This window comes from Myxine glutinosa, chromosome 8, assembly GCF_964187855.1.
Source record: "Myxine glutinosa chromosome 8, kmMyxGlut1.1, whole genome shotgun sequence".
Lineage (NCBI taxonomy): Eukaryota > Metazoa > Chordata > Myxini > Myxiniformes > Myxinidae > Myxine > Myxine glutinosa.
The window spans coordinates 27,367,694-27,395,291 of NC_136268.1; the positions used below are offsets into that span (position 1 = coordinate 27,367,694).

At 45.9% G+C, this 27,598-nt stretch overlaps 1 protein-coding gene and 1 long non-coding RNA gene across 2 annotated transcripts in view; one reads left to right on the top strand and one right to left on the bottom strand.

The window, feature by feature from the left end:
- The window catches only part of FBXO3 (F-box protein 3), a 344,255-nt gene that overhangs the window by 55,608 nt on the left and 261,049 nt on the right, over positions 1 to 27,598 (top strand). The window lies entirely within an intron of this gene.
- On the bottom strand, positions 654 to 14,591 carry LOC137432042 (uncharacterized). The gene is made up of 3 exons (XR_010985384.2): positions 14,503 to 14,591; positions 10,380 to 10,474; positions 654 to 706 (listed from the first exon to the last, which is right to left on the bottom strand). It is a non-coding gene; the product is annotated as an uncharacterized LOC137432042 (long non-coding RNA).

Genomic DNA, 27,598 nt, shown 5'->3' on the forward strand with positions numbered 1-27,598 from the left:
AGAAATTATATAAAAAATTCACACAACTCGGTTCTCAAAAATGGGTGTATTTAATTCAGGATATTGTAGATAATTACAATAATACAGTTCATTCATCAACAAAATCAAAACCATTGGAAACATTTACAAAATTAGAATATGAAAAGGAGATTAATTTGAGAAAGCCCAAGTTTAAAGTTGGTGATATTGTAAGAATATACAAATGGAAAAGTCATTTTGAGAAAGGTTATACACAAAAATGGACTCGTGAATTATTTAAAATCATTGATGTAATGGATACAGTCCCTTGGACCTACAAATTATATGATTTAAATGGAGAAGAAATCTTGGGTTCATTTTACTCGCAAGAATTACAAAAAACACAAGTAAGCAGATAATACCCTTGAAAATAATAAATAAATAAATAAAATGTAATGGGGATACGTTTTTAAATCTGTGAACCCCAAACTCTGAACTCACTGCGAACTTTCCTACCAATCATTTTATTGCCCACGTTCCTGTCGCCTTTCATGCCTGCCTTCCATGATCCGGCCACTCCTATTGGCTGGCGCACTGTGATCCAGCTATTGTGATGGGCTATTGGTAGCCCGGTGGTGTGGCGAGGATAGGCGAAGCGGAAAGGCCGCCACGTGCGTCTGATGTTCTCGTGAACGCCCCATCGTGCCTGCACCTCTGTATTAAGGTGGCATCGTGTTCGATTGAAGCACTGCTGAAACAGATTTATGTTTGAACAAGTATTGTGAAAATGGGGATTGAGAATTAATGAGGGAATGGTTGGAGTTTGAGAATGAGGGAAATAACAATGCGGTAACTCTAACTACATTTACAACACATCTTTCTCTTCCACTGATATGAGGGGGAACGGAATTTAGCTAAACAAAAGTGCTACAGATATAACTACCTTCAGATCCCTTGTGTCGGATGCTTCTCCCCGGGTTCTCCTTCAATGAATGAATGAATGATCGTTTTAAGGCCATTTCCCCCTGCTAGAACGGGGGTTAGCCTTGCGGGTCCCATGACAATCATGGTTCCCTGTTTGAGGCAATGTTTTTTTTGGCCGGATGCCCTTCCTGACGCCAACCGTTAGTCGCCTCTTACGATGTGTCGGGATATGGCGTACCTATTCTAAATCGGGGTAAACACCGGATCATTCATCCCAGAAAGCTGGTACTCAATTTGCCGACCTCGGAAGGATGACAGGCTGAGTCAACCCCCCTGGCATTAATTCAGCAATCGACCGGGATTCAAACCAAGGATCCTTGGATCCCAAGCCAGCACCCTAACCGTCAAGCCAACACCAGGCTTCCTACAACCATAACAATATACCTGAACACTTTGGAACACAAATCATTGCCTTTTTGGCACTTTCAACACCCTTCTGTTTGGCATTACTTGGACAAAATATTACGGCTTTTTAAGTCGTCATCTCAACCAATCAAATTTGCTGCTCGCAGACCCAGCCCATCTCCTTTTGTTCTCGATACAGTACGGGGATAATGTGTTCCGTGAATGTTCTCGTTTGTAAAGGTTTTTTTTTATTTCTTGTTCGACTTCCCCCTAAAAGTGTGGCAGCTTTCAAAGCTTAATCTCCTTTGTATTTTTAACCAACTGTTGGTAGAAATGCCAGTGAATTTCGCTTTTCATTTTCACCATCAACAATAATATTGTTGCGAATATGGAATTTGGCCTCCATATCCGCTTGTAAATATTCCCCTATTTCCCCAATACTCCCCAACTATCCCCAATCCCCCATTCCCTAGTCCCATTGTCTGTAAACAACAATCAGTAGAGCCGACCTTCCCCTTTTTCCCCCATTAAATGTCGTGCCCAGGTCCACCGCATCTCACGTAGACAACTTTCGGACATCTTGCTAGTTATACTTAGTCTATGTCAGTTAAGGACTCCTTTCCATTAATTCTGACTCTTCGTTGCACCAGAATGTGATTATATGGCACCAGTAGTGAGTTTAGGACCTTTCCCATACCTCCTTCCATCTTCTTCCCCAAACAACAACTACAACTACAACAACAATTACAACAACAACGACGCTGCGCGGGGGGAGTGTGCGTCATCACACCGGCTCGGTTAGCCGCCATTGACAATGCGCGCCGGACCATGCGCTCCACGGGGTTACCACAAAGGGGCTCCTTGTCAGTCCCCCGTCAAGGGCGGAGCCGGTAACCCCCCCCGCACGCACCCAATGAGAGGCGACGTGCCGATTCCATCTGGGGCGGAGCTAACGAGCCGAGGGCGTGTCACTCCCCGCCGGAGATACGAAGCGACTCACCGGATGTGAGGTCAGATGCGCCCCCAGCCTGGAGAGAGAAGTTGCCACGTACGAGCGCTGAATACCTCCCCGCATCTCTGGACCGGACCGAGTCGATTCTGACCTTTGAGCCCAGGTGCACCTGGAGCCATCGATCCTGCCTTTCCTAGCCATCAATCCCCGTGTGAGTCAGCCTTTTGTCCCGTTTATCTGTCGTCTGTTGGGGTTAATATAAGATTGTGTCTAAGTGCTTGTCTTTCTATGCTGTACCTCTCGTCCTTGTAATCTAACCTTCCGTAACAATATAACCTCCTCCGGAGGTCTTGAGAACTGAACCCTGGTGTCGTGTCATTTGAATCCCAGCTGTGTCTTTTCCTTCATTGACCGAGCGTAGCGCGATTAGTCAACGTTCGGGTATAATCGGGTAACTTGTGCAGACGTGGTCATACCAAAACCGCTCGGTAAATAACATCTAAGCCACGTCTGTAACAATATATTAGTGTTTGGTTTTTTTTTTTTTTTTTTTTTTTTTTGTATACAAGATCGAGGCTCGTGAAAGAGCGAACATTAATCACACAGAAAGACAAACCGACACATAAAACATATAACATAGGGAGCGGTAGACAAGATGGGGAGAGAGGGGGAAGGACACAAACACAACATTTGAGAGCAGGGACCGAGAGACATGGAGACATCGAGAGATCTGAGAGAGGGCGAGGGCTTTGGGGGGGGGGGGGGGCGTGGGAAGGGGGCGGTGGGAGAGGTATAAAACATATGGACACTGCCAGGACTTCCAGGAAAGAAGTTGGAATTTCAAACAAGGTGGATCTGGGGTGAATTAGTGGGGGTAGAAAAGATCAAGGTTTTGGATGGGGGAAGATAAGAGATGGTGGTGAACAGCTGTTTTAAAGACCTGGAGGGAGGAGTGGGATTGAAGGGAGTGAGGGAGTTTGTTCCAGAGGCGGGAGAAAAGAGGAATGAAAGAGTGAAGGTGAGCAGAGAGCCGAGATTTCGGCAGTTTAACCATCAGAGGGTTGCTGGCAGATCTTGTGCGACCTGTAGGAATATTTGGGGGACAGAGCACAGAGAGAGCTGGGGGTGCAAGGCCGGAGAGGAGTCGGTAGAAGACAGAAAGACCACCAACCTGCCTGCGGTGAGTGAGTGAAAGGCCCTCAGAGATAGCTTCATCGCGGGAGATTCCAATAATTCTGAAAGCTTTGGTTTCAACAGCGTGAAGCCGAGCGAGGTGTGAGGCAGGAGCACCGGCCCATAGGGGAGAACAGTATTCCATTGAGCTGCGGATGAAAGCCTTGTATGTGGTGAGGAGCTCAGGTGTGCCGAGGAAGGACTTCGCACGACGGAGGATGCCCAGTCGGCGACTGGCTTTGGAGGCCAGCTTGGAAATGTGGTTTTCCCAAGAAAGATCATGGCAGATAGTGAGACCCAAAATCTTGAGCGACAGAACTTCTTGGAGAGGATTGTTGAGAAAGTAGATGGGAGGGTTGTCCAGTCGATCTTTTCGGAGAGACATAGTAAGAGTGTGAGATTTGTCAGGATTGAAAGACATGTTCCACTTGTTTGACCAGTCTGTGATTTTGTCCAGGTCTTCAGAGAGTGAGGAGGCAGCAGACTGCCGATCTGAGGGAAGAGGAATGGAGCGGCAGAGAGTGGAGTCATCAGCAAAGAGATAGAGGATTTTCGAGCGAGTCAGAGAGATCATTGATGAAGACCAGAAAAAGCACGGGGCCCAGAACACTGCCTTGGGGAACTCCAGCCTGAACAGGAAGAGGAGATGAGAGAAACCCATTCAGGGCCACACGTTGACGATGACTAGAGAGGAAGTCCGCCAGCCATGCGTGGAGATTTCCATGGATACCAAAGGAGGAGAGTTTGGTGAGCAGAGCGGGGTGCCAGACCGTGTCGAAGGCACGTGATATGTCGAGGGAGACAGCTCTAATTTCCTGTTTGGCATTGAGGACCTCCATCCATTGTTGAGACAGCAGAAGCAGCATGTCCAGAGTAGAGTGACCTGGTCTGAAACCAAATTGATGATCAGAGATCAAGCCATTGGAGAAGAGGAAAGATTTCATATCCGAAGCAATGATGGATTCCATGACTTTGCTGATAATTGGGAGAAGGCTGATTGGTCTGTAGTTGCTAGGATCTGTTTTTGCACCTTTTTTGTGCAAAGCGGTGATGTTGGCTGATTTCCAAGCAGATGGCAGTTGACCTTGAGCAAAAGAGAGGGTGAAGAGAACAGAGAGAGGGTGAGAGATAGAGCAGCAGAGCAGGATTTTAGGACCCGTGGGCTGATGCCGTCGGGTCCAGTTGCAGAATCAGAGTCGAGGGTTGACAGAAACTTTTCCACCTTGTCAGGAGGAAAGGACACGGAGTCCAGGAGCAGCAGGGTACGACTGGGTATGGTGGGTACAGAGAGGGATGGGTTTGGGACACAAGATTTAGAGGCAAACACAGAGTTGAGGCATTCAGCTTTTTCACGTGCGGAGTCAGCTGTGTAGCCGTTTGAGGTAAGGGAGGGGATGGAGGGGGAACAAACACCAGAAACGGATTTGACCAGACGCCACCAGGATTTGGAAGAGGGAGACAGATAAGAGAGTTCGGTCTTGAGAACAGAGAGATATTGTTTCCTGGCTCTCCTGAGGGTGGACACACACTTGTTTCGGGCTTTGTGAAAGGAAATGAGATTTCCTTCCGTTGGATTTGCTTTCCAGGAGACGAAGGCAAGTTGTTTCTGGGCAACAGCCTCACCACAAGATTCCGTGTACCATGGACGGGAGGAAGGGTATGACAACTGAAGACGAGATGGGATAAATCTGTGCATGAGAGAGAGCAATTTACTTTGGAAGAATTCCCAGGATGAGTTGATGTCAGAGGTGGTAGAGATGGGAGACCAGTCCAGATGATTGATGGCTGCTTGAAGACCTTGCCAGTTGGCCTGAGTGAAATGCCAGACTCGTCGACGCTGAGCAGGCTCCCTGAGGATGGTCAGAGAGATGTCCACTTTAACAAGGACATGATCAGATGATCCGATCGGAGCAGAAGAAGAGCAGCAGACATTTTCAGGGAAGTTAGTCATAACCAAGTCCAGAAGAGAAGATGTTCCGTTGACTGAGATCCGGGTCGGGAAATTGACAGATTGTTTCAGTCCCAGTGAGTCGCAGAAGTCCTTTGCTGAGGAGCCATGGCTGGTGAGAGAGGTACCCACACCCAGCCAACTGGCATGATGACAGTTGAAATCACCACATATGAGGAAGAGAGAGTTGGGATGAGTAGATGGAAGTTGGTCCATATCATCAGACAGCGAGATGTAGATGGAGTCATCACTGTTTGGTGGACGGTACAACACACATATGAACAAGAGGTGGGAGCGAAGGGGAAGCCGTAGCCAGAGGTATTCCTGGGGGTGAGGTGGAGAGAGTGCAGTGCAGTGCAGGGCGAGTGAGGAAGAGAGTTTTTGATAAAGATAGCAACCCCGCCTCCAGGACAAGGCTCAGGTCTATCATACCGGAGGAGGGAGTAGCCCGGGAGAGATACTATGGAATCAGAGACATCATAAAGGAGGAAAGTTTCTGTTAAGCAGATCACGTCTGGTTTGACAGAAGCAACCTGTATGGAGAGATCAGTTAAGTTTGAACGAAGGCCCCGGATGTTTGAGGTCCATACCGTTAATGAAGAGGAAGGGGGAGCATCAGATACAGAACAGGGGGGAGGAGGGGTAGGGTAAGATGTGGAAGAGGTGGAAGAGGTAGGGAGAGCTGTTGAAGGTGTGTCAGAGATTTCAGAATAGCTCGGAGAAAGGGAAGGATGGGGCGGACAAAAGGTTTGATGGTGATTGGGTGAGCCACAATGAGGTGTTATTTGAGGAGGGGGAAGAGCGAGGCAGAAGGTTGGGGGAGATGGAGATGAGAGTTTGAAGGGGGAAGAAGCGGGGAGGACGCTTTGAGGAGGGGGAGTGAGAGGGGGGAAATTGAGAAGCAATGAGGGTGGGGAGATTTGAAGGGGAGGGGTGAGGGGGGAGTTTGGGAGGGAAGGGACAAGGGGAGGGATTTGAAAGGGATGGGATATGGGGGAGATTTGGAGGGGAGGGGTGAGGCAGGAGTCTAGGAGGGGAGGGGCGAGGGGGCGTCTTGGCGGGGAGGGGTGAGGGGGTAGTTTAGGAGGGAGGGGGCAAGGGGGGAGATTTGAAAGGGATGGGTGATGGGGAAGATTTGGAGGGGAGGGGTGATGGGGAAGATTTGGAGGGGAGGGGTTATGGGGAAGATTTGGAGGGGAGGGGTGAGATTGGATTTTTGAAAGTGTACGATTTATGGGAAACGAACATTTATTGCAAAATAAGTTTCTTGTGACCTTCGAGTTAAAAATACGTTTAAGGACGCTGGATGGAGGATGGAGTGCAGGAGAGTTTAGGGAATGTAGAAAAAAGTTATTGGTTATTCGTCAATCTGTTGTAATGCATTGCAATCCTTGTTTTTTGGGGGCACTCACCGTAAGTGACAAGCATGTGATTGATTGTTTGTCTGTCTCATTCATTTTCCACGTTTTCATGGTCGGTCACCAAGTTGTTCTCACATGGAGACGTGTGAGAAACGAGATGTTTGTTTTCCTTTTTGCCATATCTGTATTTCCTCATTTTAAAAAGAAGCCGGCTGCGTGAACTCAATCCTGCACAATTTCAGCAATCATATCAGTAATTTTGACTTCAAAAAAGATACTTTTAAAAAGGAATGACATGCTCTCACTCATGAAGCTACAACTTGCGTTTTGATTTTGACTTTTTTTGATTTTTTTTTTTTTTTCCGTTTTGATTTTCGTTTTGATACAACGTTTTGATTTGAACCCATGTTCCACAAAATTGTGAGGATCACAGAACAGGGAATGCAATTTAAGCACACCCGATTCGATTGGGTTTTGATAATTAAACACTTTCTGAGCCTGTTTCTTTTATTTATTTATTTATTTTTCTTTCTTTGTTTTCTGACATCTCGAGTTGGTTGTGCTCTTTCGTTTTCCACTCGAACTTTTTTTCACAATAAAAAAACAACATTGCTCATTATTTCTACATCTGTCACATAGTGAGCCCTGGCATCTGTCATGTCTCATCGCCTCCATTCATGATCCCCTCGGCAATCTGATTCTAATCTCCAGAGATTACGGATTGAGCTTGCTCGACTTCTTCCACCCACATTGCTCAATCGTACAGTCATCCTTTCACTTCAGAGACCTGATATATGGTAAGTGCAGTGTTATGATGGTATGGGGTCATTGTAGGTCTTGCAATGAGACCTGGCACTGGTTATTTTGCCATTCTTTGATTTGATGCATCAACAATGTACTCCTGCCGGACCGGCCTTCGTTATTATATTTGCTGTTGCTATGGTAACCTTTTGTCTATGAGGGTAGGTTTACTTGCTGTTGATTATTCTCCAATACCTTTCCTCCCTATATGAGTGTTGTCTGTGCTGGTTGCCCTGCAATTCCCTTTTCTAAACACCCCTTTCTTCCCCCCGCCCAAATTAGGATTCAGTGGTTCACTTCTCCACTTTGTGCTTGGTTTGGGACTGTCTCAAAAACTCCCATTTGTGTGCATGGCCCTACCTCCTTACCCCTAACCAACTTTTCTTCTCTGAAATCTTGAAAATCTTACTCAGCTTGTACTACGTACACCAGAACACCACCTCGAGACACGCAATCTAAACTAATACAAGGATACTCTTTAAATGGCACAATTGCATCCATACCTCTAATTCAATATGGGACTTTGAAACCAGCTAACTGACCATATAAGTGACGCTCGTTTAGTGACGTGCTTATTAAATGACTGGCTGAATGATTAAAAACCAAGAAGGGAGATATAGTGCAAATAACTAATATGGAGAGGAAAAGAATAAGGATTTGTTTTGCACAAGCCTAAAGGGAGGGTGGGGGGTTGTATCAGTGGAAGTGAGCAGGTGTCTTGGAATTTGGGGCTTTAACAAGGAGTTTCTGTGTAGATTGATGTTAAAACATCTGTGGTAAATAAGAGGAGTATATTCAAGTCCAGATGAGATCGTCGATTATTAAGAGGCAACTGATCTGTCTGTAAAAGGAAAACCACACCCCATACTTTTGAGCTTCTTTTATTGTAGAAAAATTACAAAAGGTAGCAAGTTCAGTGATACATTGATGGAAAGAATTCCCCATGCCATTTTCAAATCGCTCATTAAACTGCTTGTGATTGACATTTTCAATGTGTGCTCGGCCTCTGTTCAAACAGGATTTCATCCTGACTCCGAAATTCTCCACAATTTGTCTGCAAGTGACTGGAGCGGTAACCTGACGGTAGTCCTCCACCTCCTGCTTTAGGACAGGCAGAGTTCGAGATTTGTTGGCACAAACTTGACCTTTTGCAGCACCCCACCCTCCCCCACCCCCTCAAAAAAAAATCCAATGGATTCAAATCTGGGCTATGTGGTGCCCTCTCATGCGCTGTGCCCAGGCTGATGACGCTGATGACGTGATTTCCAAACAGCTGGTGGAACAAGTCGATGGTTTCACCTGCAGTGTGCGATGGGTCTGAGTTGGTGCAAGTCTGAGTTGGTTTGGAGACAGTAGCTGAGTGAGATCAGCGTGGAATCGGTGTAAGACCTTGTGATGCCACTCGCCATTGACCGTCACCTTTTTACCATTGGCGTCCACGAACCAATACGGTCCCAGCACACCTCATCTGGCATTCGATGCGTAGAAGCAAGTGGACTTGTGGTCCTCGAGATACATCTCAGACACTTCCTCAGGAGGTTCAGCATCCCAGAAGATGTTGTGATTGTTGATAGCCCCATTCAAATGGAAGTGTGCTTCATCACTGAACCACAAGGAGATGATCCAATCTGGGTACCCTTCCATTCGGTCACTGAACCAATCATACATTGTTACTCGTCTTGCCATGTCATTCAGAGTTAGTTTATGCCTTACAGATATGATGTCGGGGTAGAGCTTGAGCACAGAAGTGAGAATGTGTCTCAGATGGGGCTGAGATCACCAGTATGTACAGTACAGATGATGAATTTCAGATTTCTGGGATTTCTTAGAACTTTCGATGGCAGAATTTCTCACAACATCAATGTTCCCTTTGTCCATGGTAACACTTGGTGGGGGGCTACTGTTGCCTTTATTTTGATTTTTCATGCTTCCATGTGCTTAGAAGTGCTCCACAAACCGCTGAATGCTCCCACTGGAAGGTCCATTACAGATGTGAACATTGTAATACTGACGGTATCATCGGCACACATGCACTTAGGATTTTGTTTCAAACCACACAAAGTCACGATTTTCACTTTTTGCTCCACTGTGAACACCATAGTTGACATAGCATCCTGCAGACTACTTGTTAACTCAACTGGACTACCGTCCAGTTGAGTTCATCACATACTGAACCCTCCGGCGTTCGTCGTCGTTGTCTGTCGTCTGTCGTCCGTTAACTTTTCGACGTTAACACTCCAGCATCCACAAATATCAACCGATTCTGATCAAACCTGACATGCAGCATCCTTACCCCAAGGACCAGGATGGTATTACATTTCAGCCCGATCCGTTGAAAAATGGCGGACTTAGGCGACCATTTTGTTTTTGGTCATGAAAACAACGTTAACACTCTAGCGTCCACAAATATTAACAGATTTTGATCAAACTTAGAATGTTTAACCCTTACCACACAAGGTAGGTTGCTATTGCATTCCAACCCGATCCGTCACAAAATGGCCGCCATAGGCCGCCATATTGTTTTCAGCTCCGAAACGACGTTAAGACTTTAACGTCCACAAATATTTATGGATTTTGATCAAACTTGGTGTGTGAGACTCTTACCACACAAGGTAGGTTGCTATCGCATGTCAACCCGATCTGTCACAAAATGGCCGCCATTCACTGGGACAAGATGTGGGGGTGGGTGACTTCCGTTTCCTTTTATCTACACAACTATATTTCTGCAACATTGTTGCAAAGTGTAACATTGTATCAATTTTAAAACAAGGACAAGTATAAGGATACAAGGACCTTAAAATTATTACACAAGGTTGTTTGTTTTTCATTTAAGTCAAATCTAGTACAGACAACTGACCTACTTTAAAGTTGTCCAGTCAGTTCAGTTGAGTTCTGCTTCCCTGGAAGCTTTAGTTATAAATGGCATACCAACAACACCACCACCACCATAACCTGCAAACGAGAAGGGTATAGCATTATAGACGACAGAATATCAGGCTGCGCAAATAGTCCACTTTTTTGAAAAGCCTTGTACTCAATTTAATAATTATCATTAATAACTCCATTATTTTATGCACCATGCCAAATCTCAATGCACTTTACAAGAAAGGTTGCATATCAAAGATTGTAATGTCTTTAAGTGTGCAGTTAAAATTAAATTACTTGCACAGTAATATAATATCCCATAACTATACCACATGAATGAAGAATGGCTTTCAGTCAAACAATAAAGCCATAACTAATATCCAATTATGTAAATTTAAACAAAGGGGAATTGCTTGCGCAAACTGTGCAGCAAGTCCTCGATTTGCATCGTTTCACGAGAACGACATTGACGAATTGGGGGACGTTATTCGATTTAAAATGCATCGATTCATTACAACGTTGTTATGAAAATTGACAAATGAATTTTTTTTTTTTTTTACGATGGGTGCACAGACTACTTAGGGCATATAAAATGGGAGAATGTGCTCAATGTGACCTCATTAAGTGCTGCTAGAATAACGAAAGGCAGTGATACGGTGATGGATAATTTGAAGCGATTGTTAAAAGCATTTGGATCAAAGGTCAAGGTCGAGGGAACTGCCCGCGAGTTTGATGATAAAGCAAAACACTATTTCAGGATTTGGAGCATGGTGAGGGCTCAACCATGGAAACCGTTTACAAATTGCTGTGACCTGTTGTAATATTTTTTTGGTACTTATATTTTTCTTCAAATTTTGATCAAAAGGTGTCCCCAGAAATGTATCCTAAATTTTAATCATTAAGTTAATGATAAAATAGGGATTTTTTTTTTTCTTTTGTTTTTTTTGTGTGTTTTGTATACAAGATCGAGGCTCGTGAAAGAGCTAACGTTAATTGCACAAAAAGTCAAACCGACACACGAAACACAAAATAAGGGGAGCGGTACACAAGATGGGGAGAGAGGGGGAAGGACGGACACACGCACAACTTTTGAGAGCAAGGACATCGAGAGAACTGTGGGAGGGAGAGGGTTTGGGGGGAGGTGGGAGAGGGATAAAACATATGGACACTGCAAGGACTTCCAGGAAAGAAGTTGGAATTTCAAAAAAGTGTATCTGGGGTGAAAATTAGCGGAGGTAGAAAAGATCAAGGTTTTGGATGGGGGAAGACAAGAGATGGTGGTGAACAGCTGTTTTAAAGACCTGGAGGGAGGAGTGGGATTGAACAGAGTGAAGGAGTTTGTTCCAGAGGTGGGAGAAAAGGGGAATGAAAGAGTGAAGGTGAGCAGAGAGCCTTGATTTTGGCAGTTTAATCATAAGATGGTTGCTGGCAGATCTTGTGCGACCAGTAGGAATATTTGGGGGACAGAGCACAGAGAGAGCTGGGGGAGCAAGGCCGGAGAGGAGTCTGTAGAAGACAGAAAGACCACCAACCTGCCTGCGGTGAGTGAGTGAAAGGTCCTCGGAGTTAGCTTCATCGCAGGAGATTCCAATGATTCTGAAAGCTTTGGTTTCAACAGCGTGAAGCCGGGCTAGGCGTAAGGCAGGAGCATCGGCCCAGAGTGGGGAACAGTTTTCCATTGAGCTGTGGATGAAAGCCTTGTATGTGGTGAGGAGCTCAGGTCTGCGAAGGAAGGACTTCGCACGACGGAGGATGCCCAGACGGCGACTGGCTTTGGAGGCAAGCTTGAAAATGTGGTTTTCCCAAGAAAGATCATGGCAGATAGTGAGACCAAAAAGCTTGAGCGACAGAACGTCTTGGAGAGGATTGTTGAGAAAGTGGATGGGAGGGTTTTCCAGTCGGTCTTTTCGGAGAGACATAGTAATAGTGTGAGATTTGTCAGGATTGAAAGACATGTTCCATTTGTTTGACCAGTCTGATTTTGCCCAGGTCTGCAGAGAGTGAGGAGGCTGCAGACTGCCGATCTGAGTGATGAGGAATGGAGCGGCAGAGAGTGGAGTCATCAGCTAAGAGATAGAGAGGATTTTCAAGAGTCAGAGATCATTGATGAAGACCAGAAAAAGCACAGGCCCAGAACACTGCCTTGGGGAACTCCAGCCTGAACAGGAAGAGGAGATGAGAGAAACCCATTCAGGGCCACACGTTGACTACGACTAGAGACGAAGTCTGCCAGCCATGCATGGAGATTTCAATGGCTACCAAAGGAGGAGAGTTTGGTGAGCAGAGTGGGGTGACAGACCGTATCGAAGGCACGTGATATGTCAAGGGAGACAGCTCTGATTTCCTGTTTGGCATTGAGGACCTCCATTCATTGTTGAGACAGCAGAAGCAACATGTCCAGAGTAGAATGTCCTGGTCTGAATCCAAATTGATGATCGGGGATCAAGCCATTGGAGAAGAGGAAGGATTTGATATCCGAAGCAATGATGGATTCCTTGACTTTGCTGATAAAATTGGGAGCAGGCTGATTGGTCTGTATTTGCAAGGATCTGTTTTTGCACCTTTTTGTGTAAAGCGGTAATGTTTGCCGATTTCCAAGATGCTGGCAGATGACCTTGAGCAAAAGAGGGGGGGAAAAGAACAGAGAGAGGGTGAGATAGAGCGGCAGAGCAGGATTTTAGGACCCGTGGGCTGATGCCGTCTGGTCCAGTTGCAGAATCAGAATCGAGGTTTGAAAAAACTTCTCCACCTTGTCAGGAGAGAAGGACACAGAGTGCAGGAGCAGTTTGGTTCGACTGGGTAAGGTGGGAACAGAGAGAGATGGGTTTGGGACACAAGATTTAGAGGCAAACACAGAGTTGAGGCATCGGCTTTGTCACGTGCGGTGTCAACTGTGTAGCCATTTGAGGTAAGGGAGGGGATGGAAGGGGAACAAACACCAGAAACGGATTTGACCAGATGCCACCAGGATTTGGAGGAAGGAGACAGGTTTGAGAGTTCATTCTTGAGTGAGGAGAGATAGTGCTTCCTGGCACTCCTGAGGGTAGACACACACTTGTTCCGAGCTTGGTGGAAGGAACTGAGATTGCCTTCAGTTGGATTTGCCTTCCAAGAGGCAAAGGCAAGTTGTTTCAGGGCAACTGCCTCACCACATACTCAGTGTACCATGGACGGGAGGAAGGGTAAGACAACTGAAGACGAGATGGGATAAATCTGTGCATGAGAGAGAGCAGTTTGCTTTGGAAGACTTCCCAGGAAGAATTGATGTCAGAGGCAGTAGAGATGGGAGACCAGTCCAGATGATTGATGGCTGCTTGCAGACCGTGCCAGTCAGCCTGAGTGAAATGCCAGACTCGTCGGCGCAAATTTGCGTTTTTTGTTTTTCACTGGATTTGCGTTTTGCGTTTCTCTTGGATTTGGATTTGCGTTTTTCACCTATCGTCGTGTTTTCCAGGAGGATATCCCCAACATAAGTAGAGGACTTGCAGTAGATGTTACCAAAGGATTTCTATTTCGACTAGAACAGCACTCGATAGACCGCATACCTCCGCTAGGATGAACATGTTACATTTTGTATGCCACTGATAGGCTGAATCTACAGCAGGACCTGATTCCAAATCGAATCTGCTTGTTCTTGTGAACTAACTAACTCATCCACCAAGTTTTGTCATAATCCGTCCACAGTGTTTTGAAATATCGTGCTACATATTGTTTTTGGCCCCATCACTCAATGGTAAAGATGGCTTGGTGTTGGCTTTGCGGTTAGGGTGCCGGCTTGGGATCCTAGGATCCTGGGTTCGAATCCCGGTCGATCGCTGAATTAACGCCAGGGGCGTTGACTCGGCCTGTCATCCTTCTGAGGTCCGCAAATTGAGTACCAGTTCACTGGTAATTCCCTGTGTGTCGCAAGAGGCGACTAACAGGGTTGGCAGCAGGAAGGGCATCCGGCCATAAAACATTGCTTCAAAAAGGGGACCACGGTGCCCGAAAAAGGCCAACACCTACTCTGCAGGGAAAAATGGCCTCTAAAGGCGGTTCATACATACTCAATGGTAAAGAATCACTTTAAAAAAATTAAAATATTATTGTATCCGGTTCCGGATTCGGATCTTCACCAAAATCGAATCAATTTGTCCTCGTCGCACACCCAACTTGTCCACCACATTTCATCTGAATCCGTCCATTGCCTTTTGAGATATCCTGCTCACAGTCAGACAGACAAACGGGTGAAAACACAACCTCTGTCCACCTTTGTTGGTGGAGGTACTAACTAGAAAATAAAGATAAAGCATTTAGTGCAACCCAAGAGAAATGACCAACATGAGAGAGTTCAAACAGCATCTTATGTAGTCTTGAGAAACAAGGACGTGGGTGGGGTCTGAACAGCACATTTGATTTGTCGTGATGATGTAAAATATGTCATAGTTTTCCAAATATTGCTAAACGAAAACTTTTTGAAAGTCCGAAAAAGCAATTTGTGTTCTCCAGTGTTCAAGCATTTAATTAAATTCAAATAAAATTAAGATTTTCAAGGTTGTATCATTTTGTTTTCCGGAAGTTTACGGTCGTTGATGCAGCGTCTTTTACATCACCCTATTTAAAGTGTTACATCAGTTCTTCGTGCCTGTTTGTTTCCTTTATGACGTCCCCAAACACAGTTTCCTGTTTGGAATGATTTTCATCTTTGTTTGACTGCCAGACAAGTAGATTGAGCAAAAATGAAAATAATAAATCTCACTCCTCTGTGGGCATGTGTGATTGGGATGACCTCAGATCCAAATTCCTGCTAAGCTGCAGGTTCATGTTCATATTCGTGTTCACAATATAACATTGAATTGAAATCTGGTTTTTCCTCGAACATAAACTGACCTTTGTGGACAGATACACAAAGTGAACCAATTGCTTAACCCCACTCTTCACTTTGTGCACAGGTAAGCCTAAGCAATCATCTTACTATTAATTCACCAAATGTCTATCCGTCTGTCCGTCTGTCTGTTCCAGGTACCGCAAAAACGGCTGACCCGATCGCAACGAATCTTTGGGTGGGTAATTCTGGGACCCCTTGGAATAAAATAGGCCATATTGTTTTTCCAATTTTTTCCCCAATTTTCCAGTTTTTCCAAACACAATGGAATAATATTTACCGATATGAATAGTGATGTGGCTTTTGTTGAAATTGTACAAATACTGTTTAGATTTTGATGATTTGCGTATGATATGATTTAACGGATGTTTATATAAATCGTTTAAAATAAAAAAAGCCTTCAATTTCTGATATTTTGCCTTTTCATTTGGGCCTCCCAATTGAAGCCCTGCCCGTAGGGCGGGTACCGTTGCTCGTAAATATTGTTGCGAATATGGCATTTGGCCTCCATATCCGCTTGTAAATATTCCCCTATTTCCCCAATACTCCCCAACTATCCCCAATCCCCCATTCCCTAGTCCCATTGTCTGTAAACAACACTCTGTAGAACCGACCTTCCCCTTTTTCCCCCATTAAATGTCGTGCCCAGGTCCACCGCATCTCACGTAGACAACTTTCGGACATCTTGCTAGTTATTCTTAGTCTATGTCAGTTAAGGACTCGTTTCCATTAATTCTGACTCTTCGTTGCACCAGAATGTGATTATATGGCACCAGTAGTGAGTTTAGGACCTTCCCATACCTCCCCGCATCTCTTCCCCATGAAGAAGCTACAACAACAACAACTACAACAGCAGAGGGGGGCGGCGCGGCGACGGCGCGGGGAGTGTGCGTCCTCACACCGGCTCGGTTAGCCGCCATGACCATGCGCTCCGACGGGGTTACCACGAAGGGGCTGGCTGTCAGCTCCTCGTCAAGGGCGGAGCCTGGTAACCCCCCCCCCCCGCACCCAATAAGAAGGGCGGACCGATTCCATCTGGGGCGGAGCTAACGAGCCGAGGGCGTGTCACTCCCCGCCGGATATACGAAGCGACTCACCGGACGTGACGTGAGATGCGCCTGAACTACGGAGAGCAGAGGAAGCCACCGCCACCCCCAGCGCGACGATACCTCCCCGCATCTTTGGACCGGACCGAACCGGGTCGATTCTGCCCTGAGCCCAGGTGCACCTGGAGCCATCGACTGCCTGCCTTTCCTTGCCATCAATCCCCGTGTGAGTCAGCCTTGTCCCGTTTATCTGTCGTCTGTTGGGGTTAATATAAGTGTGTCTAAGTGCCTGTCTTTCTATGATGTCCCTCTTGTAGTTGTAATCTAACCTTCCGCCTTAATATAACCTCCTCCGGAGGTCTTGAGAACTGAACCCTTGGTGTCGTGTCATTTTAATCCAGCCGTGTGTCTTTTCCTTCATTGATCTAGCGTAGCGCGACTAGTCAACGTTCGAGCATAATCGGGTAAACTGTGCAGACGTGGTCATACCAAACCGCTCGGTAAACTAACATCCACAACCGCGTCTGTAACAATATAATACAAACCTAAGCAATATTTCAAAGTTGGGTAGTTTGTCTGCAGTCTTAAATGTTTGTTTTTAAAAAAACTTAGAGGAACCAAAACGCTCAGAAAACCTCGACACTTATCTGTCCCTTGATACCCTACAAAATAGATGTCTTTTTCCAATTTAGAAAGTTGGTAATTTTGCGATTAAAAGTCAATCTTCTTCTTCATGCGTAGCCATGACGTCACACTCAGAAGTCAACTGCCATATTCGTATTGTCTACGGGTTACATAGTGTTCCGATTTAACTCAAACGTTGAATAATTTTCGATTTTACGCAAATATTTCTCGTCAATACGTCCTTGGTGGTTGTCGTAAAACAAACCGAGATGGGTTATTTCGGCCATTGATGCAGCATGAAACCAAGCTTACCAGAAATTGGATGAGGTTGGTCCGAAATAATGTGTGGATCCGACCTACAAACATTTTGCAGAGCACTGTCATGAAACAACAGAGATGGCTATAGACCTTGTGGTTATCCAATTGAGAGAGGATGCCATCCCCAGGATTAAGTGGAAGAAACAGCATCACTCGAAACTGTAAGACCATCTCTGCCCAGCTACTGGAACATGTACACAGGCGATTTGACCTGTGAATCAAACAGCTGTGCTGGCCTTCTGACGACCGATTTCACCTCGCCACCACCCCACATCTCCTCTTCCCATCCCTCCATCCTCTTCTCTGGGGCAGGGCATCGATGCGGCACAGACGCGACGACACGGGACACGGGACACAACACAACACGACCACAGACACAAATGGCATCCCGGGGAAGTAAGAAACAGGATGATCCTGTAACATACAGGACACCGGGTCAGCCTGCGACGGTGGGACTGAGTGTTCATCGCCCATTTTGGCGGCAGTGTCTGAGTGTGCCTGAGCAGTGTCCATGCTTTTGATAGGGATATTTCCTACAGTATGTAATAGATGAATCAAGAAATTCAATGTCCATAAACTTTTGTCAGAAGAAGAATCACAAATTTTAATTCCTGAGGAGGACAACACTTTCTGTCTACAAGGAAATACACAGCAAGAAACAATAACCTTTATCAAACCAAGAAGAGCATACTACAATTCACAAAAGCACATTGCAAGATTCACAGAAAGTCCCAAGTGAAAATCCTGGTACAGTAGAGATGTACATCAAAGGAAACATCATAAGGATACAGTGGCATGCACAGTATACAGTCAACATACAGTGTAAATATACAGAATCGACCAGCCAAGTGAAACATCCGAAGTACGAAGTACAACATTTACAACATTGCAAACCTAGTGAAAATCCTAAGTACAACAAACCAACATCTTACAAACCCAGTGATAATCCTGGTATTTTGACATCAGTCCTGACCTTTATACAAGTTGAAGTGGGAGGAGCAAGTGGAGGGGGAGGAGCGAAGAGAGGGGAGGAGAGCAGTAGGATTGGTTAGGCAAAGTGTGGGTGGGTAGGAGCAAGGATCGAGGGATACAATGTGATTGGTCTTGAGATGGGGAGTACTCCCGCTGTTTGAGGAATGCATATTAAAATCTCCTTAATGAGGAAGATATGTTCTTTGAGACTCTTCGGCGCCAAGGTTCTCTAAATCACATGTAAAGAAAGTAAAAAACTTTATATATATTTACTAATTCAAACTTTTAAATATTATCTTAGAAAGAAACAAGCATATCAAATTCATCTTTGTCAACCGCAAAACTCATTTTAACATTATTGTTTTTGCAGGACCTGAGTTTTCTGCCAGTTGATGCAAGGATTATCATACTGTTACATATTTATGTGAATGTATGTAAATTACCATTCAGGTTGCTTATCCGTGTGTATTATACTAAGGGTTGTTGTGATGGGAGGGTCAGGAGCCCTTCGGAACCAGTGGCCGGAAACGGAAGTGGCCGGAAACGGAAGAAGAAAAGACACGAGGAGAGAAAAAGGACGGTGATTCTTCTTCCTCGCCCCGCGACGACGAGAAGGTGGAATCGACCTTGCGCTGCGCGGAAAACAGAGGCGTTCCGAAACCCGTTTGGCGAGAGGAGTTACCTGGCCGCGTAATTACCTTTGGGCACGTGAAGTCCCCGTGAGTTCGTGCACGGAACCAAGCGATCGCCCGTTGGGCCGCGCGCGCGTTACAAACCGCGCTCGGTTTTGCCCCGTCTACAAGGACGCGTACGGGTCGCACTTTGGAGCCTCGCACGCGTTACAAATCGCGCTCGGTTTTGCCCCGTCCACAAGGACGCGTACGGGTCGCACTTTGGAGCCTCGCACGCGTTACAAATCGCGCTCGGTTTTGCCCCGTCCACAAGGACGCGTACGGGTCGCACTTTGGAGCCTCGCAGGCGTTGCAAACCGCGTTTGGGTTTCGCCCCGTCTACAAGGACGCGTACGGGTCGCACGTTGAGCCTCGCTCGCGTTGCAAACCGCGTTTTGGTTTTGCCCCGTTGCGTGGCAAGGAGGTGCGCTGCAACAGCTGTCCCCAGTACGAGACGGCACGTTTGGAGCACGTCCGCCCGGGGTTCGTTCAACCGCCCGAGTGCGGTGACGGTGACTATCCTCTTGGTCAAGAGGGGCCCAGAGACATTGTGCGGGACCGAGACCAAAAGGGTTTCGTGAGTACTCCCCGGGACACACATGTATAAGATGGCCATCTTTATCCTAGGGAATTGATTGTGAATTGGGAATTGGTGAGGATTATGTATTGTTGATTGCTCGGGGAAAATCTCCGTGGTTGTGTCATTGAAATATTGTTGATGGTTGTGTCATTGAAATTGTTTGGTATCATTACCCTTGAAATATATCCTTGAACGTCAGTTGTCTCTTGGGTGAAATTCATATGGCTGGCGTGGCGAAAGCGCATATATAATACAGCTTTCTGGCGAAGTTCCTCTCACGGTCCGGGGGTCACTGAGACCAGGTATTCACCGAGGGGACCACGTAACAGAATTGGGGGCTCGTCCAAATTACGATTTGCGGTTTCGCAATTGGGTCTACGTCCGGGATTTAAAATTGTATAAAGTAATAAAATAATAATTTTAATTAATTAAAATTTATTAATTAATTATTAATTGGTAAATTTTTTTGTGAGAAATTGGGGTAAAATCTTGGGTGAAGGTTAACAGGTGTTAACGATAGGCACCATGGCGTTTGTGGCACAGAACTTTGGGGTAACACCGAGTGAGGCACAGTTCCGAGCGTTGCTAAAGTCGGACCTCTTGAAATTGGCCAAACATTTTAACTTGGAGGTCCGAACTAATTTGAGGAAGGCAGAGTTGCAGGCCACGGTGATACAATCTATGGTGGGATTAGGAAAATGGGACGAGTTAGCCTGGGAGTGGCTACCCGAAGAACCAGAAGACGTTGAGCTCCGGAAACTGGAGTTGCAGTTACGGAGCCAGGAACGGATTAAAGAAGAAGAAAGGAAAGCAGAAAAGGAAAGAGCAGAAGAAGAAAGGAAAGCAGAAAAGGAAAGAGCAGAAGAAGAAAGGAAAGCAGAAAAGGAAAGAGCAGAAGAAGAAAGGAAAGCAGAAGAGAGGAGGGAAGAGAAACAAGCAGAGGAAAGGAGAGTGGAAAGAGAACTCCAGGAAAGAAGAGAAAAGGAACAAGCAGAGGAAAGGAGAGCTGCAAGGGACCTCGAAGCAGAGGAGAGAAAAGCGGAAAGGGAATTAAAGGAACGTGACATGGAGCTTCAGCAAGAAATCAAATTCAAGGAGCTGGAGTTAATGAGAGAACGGGGAGAGGCACCACCCTTGCTGACGGGGTCGACACCTAACCAGAAAACCTGGGATGTGGGCAGACATGTGAGGCTGGTTCCACCGTTCAGTGAAAAAGAAGTCGCGAAATTTTTTCCACACTTTGAGAAAGTGGCTCGACAATTAAACTGGCCGGAGGAGGCATGGACCATACTCGTGCAAAGTGTGCTGGTGGGGAAAGCTCAGGAAATTTATTCGGCGCTACCAATGGACCAATGTGCAGATTATGAGGTACTGAAGAAGCACATCCTCAAAGCCTATGAGTTGGTTCCGGAAGCTTACAGGCAAAAATTCAGGAATGCCAGGAAGAGGGAGAGTGAGACCCATGTGGAGTTTGCCAGAGTGAAAGAAAACATGTTTGATCGGTGGTGTGAGTCAAAAGGAGTCGGGAAAGACTTCGAGAAATTGCGGGACTTGATCCTGGTGGAGGAATTCCAGCAGTGTGTCCACGAGGACATCAAAGTGTACCTGCAGGAAAAGAAGGTACCAAAGTTGTGGGACGCAGCCACCATGGCAGATGATTATGCCTTAACCCACCGAATAGGGGTCCAGGAACCTAACTCCTCGCCTAGATCTCCGCAGGGGAGGTGGGGAACAGCAGGTGCGGAGAACGACCATACATGGCGGCGGCCTCGAGAGGATTATGGGGACAACTATGATACCCCACCGGTTCGAAATCGGAGGGATGAGGGCCCAAGACAAACTTATAGTTCGGGGGGCCCGAGGCAGACCACGAGTTTTTCCTCCGGGCCTACTTGCGCTTTTTGCAAGAAACCTGGACACTTGATGTCCAGTTGTTACCGCAGGAAAAGCGAAGACCCAGAGCGGAGTCCGACTACTACGACTCCAAACGCAATGGCCATTGTGAGAAATCGCCATCAAAAGGGTTACCAACCCTTTATTTCAGAGGGGTTTGTGTCACGGGATGGAGCCTCGACTAACCGGAAACCGGTTCGGATATTGAGGGACACAGGGGCACATCAATCTTTAATGCTTGAAGGCATTTTGCCATGGTCCGAGGAGACGGCAACGGGGGATAGTGTTCGTTTACAGGGGATCGGGGGCGATGTTAGTGCTCCCCTTCATGTCATCCATTTGGAGTCCGGTTTGGTGTCAGGACCGGTCACCGTCGGTTTACAAGCCACGCTTCCTGTAGAGGGTGTATCTGTGGTTATTGGGAATGATTTGGCCGGGGGTCAAGTTTATGGTAACCTGAGGGTTGGTAAAGAGCCCAGCAGGGAAAATAACGCCACACCAGCTCGGGATGGCGACAAAAGTGCCAAGTTATTTGTAGGGGGACTGAACTTCAAAACAGAGGAAGAAGTTCTGACCTCTGTCTTCAACAGATATGGGCCGCTGGTGGAAGTGCGGTTGGTAAGAGACTGGGAAACGCAACAGTCAAGAGGGTTCGGCTTTGTCACGTTTGCCAGCACAAAAGACGCCAGAGAGGCAGAGAAGAATTGGAATGGCAAGGATTTGGAGGGTCGGACCATAACAGTAGGGAAGGCATTTCGTAGGCGTCGAGAGGTCTACAGGAGAGGACAACTGGGCGGTAGTTTTGGTGGTGGCCGAGAAGGAGACCGCTATTCATGGGACTACAGGGACCAGTGGTCCCACCGTAATTATTAGGGAAGTTCTGAGAAGTTGAAGCACTGAAGGCGGCGGAGCCGCCGAGCCAAGATTCCTACACGGATTAACCGTGAACGCCGTTCCTAAAGGCGTCCAGGCAGGGAACTTTCATGCACGGACTAACCGTGAACTCCACGTTCCTCAAGGCGCCCATGTAGAGAACTTTCCTGCACGGACTAACCGTGAACTCCGCGTTCCTAAAGGCATCCATGTAGTGAATACTCGGCTTGGCCTCCCGGAAAAAGTGCTATCGAGTTGCGTAACTTTGGATCTTTGATCAACCCCTTAACCTTCATTCCCAAGATACGGACGGGCAAAGTCAGAGGGTCCTGAGATGGAGTTTGATTTGGCAGGGACAAGGTCGTTGTTGGTACTTAGTCCAGAGGGAGTAATCTGGAGGGGTTGGGGTGAAATTGTGGTTGCTTTATTTTTAAGTGATAACTGTGCCCGGGGGGAACGGATAATGTGGGGGGGGTTGAGTGATCTGGTTTGTTTCTCCAAATTGGCCGGCAAAGAAAGTTTTCGCTGGGTTCAAACTTTCTTTCTTGAAGGGGGGGAGTGTTACATATTTATGTGAATGTATGTAAATTACCATTCAGGTTGCTTATCCGTGTGTATTATACTAAGGGTTGTTGTGATGGGAGGGTCAGGAGCCCTTCGGAACCAGTGGCCGGAAACGGAAGTGGCTGGAAACGGAAGAAGAAAAGACACGAGGAGAGAAAAAGGACGGTGATTCTTCTTCCTCGCCCCGCGACGACGAGAAGGTGGAATCGACCTTGCGCTGCGCGGAAAACAGAGGCGTTCCGAAACCCGTTTGGCGAGAGGAGTTACCTGGCCGCGTAATTACCTTTGGGCACGTGAAGTCCCCGTGAGTTCGTGCACGGAACCAAGCGATCGCCCGTTGGGCCGCGCGCGCGTTACAAACCGCGCTCGGTTTTGCCCCGTCTACAAGGACGCGTACGGGTCGCACTTTGGAGCCTCGCACGCGTTACAAATCGCGCTCGGTTTTGCCCCGTCCACAAGGACGCGTACGGGTCGCACTTTGGAGCCTCGCACGCGTTACAAATCGCGCTCGGTTTTGCCCCGTCCACAAGGACGCGTACGGGTCGCACTTTGGAGCCTCGCAGGCGTTGCAAACCGCGTTTGGGTTTCGCCCCGTCTACAAGGACGCGTACGGGTCGCACGTTGAGCCTCGCTCGCGTTGCAAACCGCGTTTTGGTTTTGCCCCGTTGCGTGGCAAGGAGGTGCGCTGCAACAGCTGTCCCCAGTACGAGACGGCACGTTTGGAGCACGTCCGCCCGGGGTTCGTTCAACCGCCCGAGTGCGGTGACGGTGACTATCCTCTTGGTCAAGAGGGGCCCAGAGACATTGTGCGGGACCGAGACCAAAAGGGTTTCGTGAGTACTCCCCGGGACACACATGTATAAGATGGCCATCTTTATCATAGGGAATTGATTGTGAATTGGGAATTGGTGAGGATTATGTATTGTTGATTGCTCGGGGAAAATCTCCGTGGTTGTGTCATTGAAATATTGTTGATGGTTGTGTCATTGAAATTGTTTGGTATCATTACCCTTGAAATATATCCTTGAACGTCAGTTGTCTCTTGGGTGAAATTCATATGGCTGGCGTGGCGAAAGCGCATATATAATACAGCTTTCTGGCGAAGTTCCTCTCACGGTCCGGGGGTCACTGAGACCAGGTATTCACCGAGGGGACCACGTAACAATACCATATTTGCAAATTAACACGAGTTTTAATAAGTCATGTTAAAACTTCAAAACAGGCATGCAATAAGAAAGTCCTTATTTAATCAATAGGTCACTCAGTAGCTATGACAACCACATCCTTTGTCAAGCTGCAAACTCATCTTTTCCCTCATAAGTCAAAATCATATATAAGAGGTATAAACCTATAATCAATATATACCCTTACAAAAGATTTTTTATTGAGAAGATATTGGATCAGAGAGCCAGAGATAGCTAGCCTACCAGACTGCATGTACGTGGATTTGAAATAAGTTTATAGGATTTTACACTTTATACTAACTTTTATCAAACACTAATAAGCTATAAGTTTTATTTGATTCAGTGTTTAATTATCGTTCTTTTGAAAGATTTACTGAGAACGTTGACAATTCCATAAAACCATCTATTAGATGAACTTGTAAGTAGAAAAAGTGCACTGGGCCCATCCCCCATCGGCCAGCGCAGAGTAACTCATCCACTTCTATTGTATCAGGGAACTCTTTGTCCAACTCTGCTATTTTACATTTACTTATCAAAACAATGTTAGCTTCGACCTCGTACTGAGTCGATTATTCACTAGTTTTACCAAACACAATGGGATTTGGAAAGCAGTTCAGTGAATGATAATTACTTCAGACGACCTGGTCAGACATTGTGGCATCAGTTGTATTATTTTATTATTTGTTGTCAATTGTATTATTTTACATTGAAAAACAATATCCTTCTACAACTTATTTATATAACTCAATAAAACATTTCATTTTATTTATCATTTTGGGAAGACCCGATCCAACACTATATTTCAAAAAACACCCTATCTGTAATCATATTACCCTCAGTCATAAAATGATTTTGCCATGACAATATGTGGTCTTCCATTGCCTCTACTAAGAATTTACTTTTCTCGAGCAAACGAATTTGGTCAGAGTGTCGGAGATAATTCGCCTACTGAAGGAAATCTTAACTTATAAATGCAAATCACAAAAAACTTGCACACGAGGTGAGCAGGTTGTAGCTCATAGAAATTACTTGCTTCATAAATTTTACACTTCCACACTGTCTTGTCCGTGCTGTGTGTTGTCCATGCTGTGCCTGTGCCGTATTTCTTCTGGAGTCATATAAATGATTCCTGATAAACCCTCAATTGAACAGAAAAATAAAAGCTACCAATCAGTAGTGAACATGTGACTGGCATTTGCATCTTCGCCAATATCTCCATTGTCGCCATGTTTGTCTGAATCGCTCACATAAGACTCGAAACGATAAGGCGTCCATAATTCCCCCGAAAACGTTTCCCACATTCATTTCGTTTCCAATAGTTTCTTCAAAATCCCACTGATCAATTTCAACATGTCATCTTGCTGTGTCGTGTCTTCAGAGTCGGTCATGACGGGGAAATCGGTATCGGGATCGGTATCGGAATCTGAGCTTTACATGCACTGTTTATCTATGTAAACTGCCATGAGGACCAAGGTGGGTTATGAGTGTGACATTACTGATAAAATCGAAAATCGACACATCAGAGCTTTTTTCGACACTTTGTGATTAGCAAAAAACTTTAAAAAATATTTTTTCCCTTCAAATTAGGAAAAAAAAAAAAAATCATTTAGATTCCCTTTTAACACTATTACGGGTTTGAATTATTCGAATTGATTCTGTAAGGGTGTTCCAAGCTTGGGAGCTGCATATGCAAATGTGTGTTCTCCACATGTTTTTGTTCGTTTAGATATTTGTGTTAATAGGTGTTTATATGATTACTGGAGAGGTGTAAGTTAAGAGATCATTAAGGTAGGAGGGTGCCATATCATTCAAGGACTCAAATGTTAATAGGAGTATCTTGTATGCAATTATTTGATGAATGGGTAGCCAGTGTAAATTCGCAAGGACAGGGGTGATTTTATCATGCTCTTGAGCAAGAGATGCCAGACAGGCAGCTGCATTTTGAATTCGTTTTAACTTGGGGATCTATTTGCTTGGAAAATTGATACGAAGGCAGTTGCAAATATCAAGAAGCAAAGTGACAAACACGTGCGCTAAATTTTTATGGTGCGTTTGCCGATCTTTTCGGAAATGTCCTAATTTGATGATGTGAACTATTGTTGATGTGAACTTGCATGCAGATATGACTGTCAAATGTCACTCTGAGTTCACGGACAGCAGATGTCTGTTTTACTAAAAGATGTCAGCTGATATGCACAGTGCCTCTGAAAGTATTCACACCCCTTGACTTTTTCACATTTTATGTTACAGCCTGAATTTTAAATGGATTAAATTGTTATTTTTTTTCAATGATCTACACATAATACCCCATTGGAGTCCATCTGTGGCCAATTCAATTGATTGGATATGACTTAGAAAGAAACACACCTTTCTATATAAGGTCCCACAGTTGACAGTGCATGTCAGAGCAGAAACTCTACCAAGAAGTCCAAGGAACTGTCCGTAGAGCTCCGAGATATAATTTTCAAGGTGCATATATCTGGGAAAGGATATAAAACGATTTCTAGAGTGTTGTAAGTTCATACTGAGGTCCCACAGTTATCCCTGGTGTTGGGCTAGCGGCTAGGGTGCCAGCTTAGGATCCTAGGATCCTGGGTTTGAATCCCGGTCGATCGCTGAATTAACGCCAGGGGGGTTGACTCAGCCTGTCATTCTTCCGAGGTCGGCTAATTGAGTACCAGTTCACTGGTAATTCCCTGCTTGTCGTAAAAGGCGACAAAAAGGGTTGGCGGCAGGAAGGGCATCCGGCCGTAAAACATTGCTTCAAAAAGGGGACCAAAAAAAACAACAACAACAACCACAGTCCCCGAAAAGGCTAACCCCCGCATGGCCTCTAAACGGTGGTTTTTTGTAAGTTCATACTGAGCTCTATTGTTAGGAAATGGAAAGAATATGGACCTACCCAGACGCTTCTTCGAGCTGGCTGTCCGACTAAACTGAGCAACGGGGCAAGAAAGACCTTGAACAGGGAGGTGACCAATAACTCAATGACCACTCGTAGAAATACAGTTATTTGGCTGAGATGGGAGAACCTGCCGGAAGAACAATAGCCTCTGCAGCACTTCACAAATCCTGGTTTTATGGGAGAGTGGCCAGACGGAATCCACTCCTGAGTAAAAGGCACATGACAGCACGCCCGGAGTTTGCAAAAAGGCATGTGAGAGACACAGAGCATGAGGAAAAAGACGATGTGGTCTGACAAGACGAAAATGAACTCTTTGGCCTGGATGCGAAGTGGTACGTCTGGCAGAAACTGCGCGCAGCTCATCATCCATCCAACACTATCCCTACCATGAAGCATGGTGGTGGCAGCATCATGCTATGGGGATGCATTTCATGGGCAGGGACTGGGAGACTTGTAAGGATAGGGGGAACAATGAATGGAGCCAAATACAGGCAAATCCTTGAGGTGTGTGTGTGTGTGTGTGTGTGTGTGTGTGTGTGTGTGTGTGTGTGTGTGTGTGTGTGTGTGTGTGTGTGTGTGTGTGTGTGTGTGTGTGTGTGTGTGTGTGTGTGTGTGTGTGTGTTAATTCCACTTTGAGACGGATCCTGTGGGAGGAAAAAAAAAAAAAAAAATTCTACCCGACATTTTGTGACATTGGACCTTTCTGTAAAATGCTAA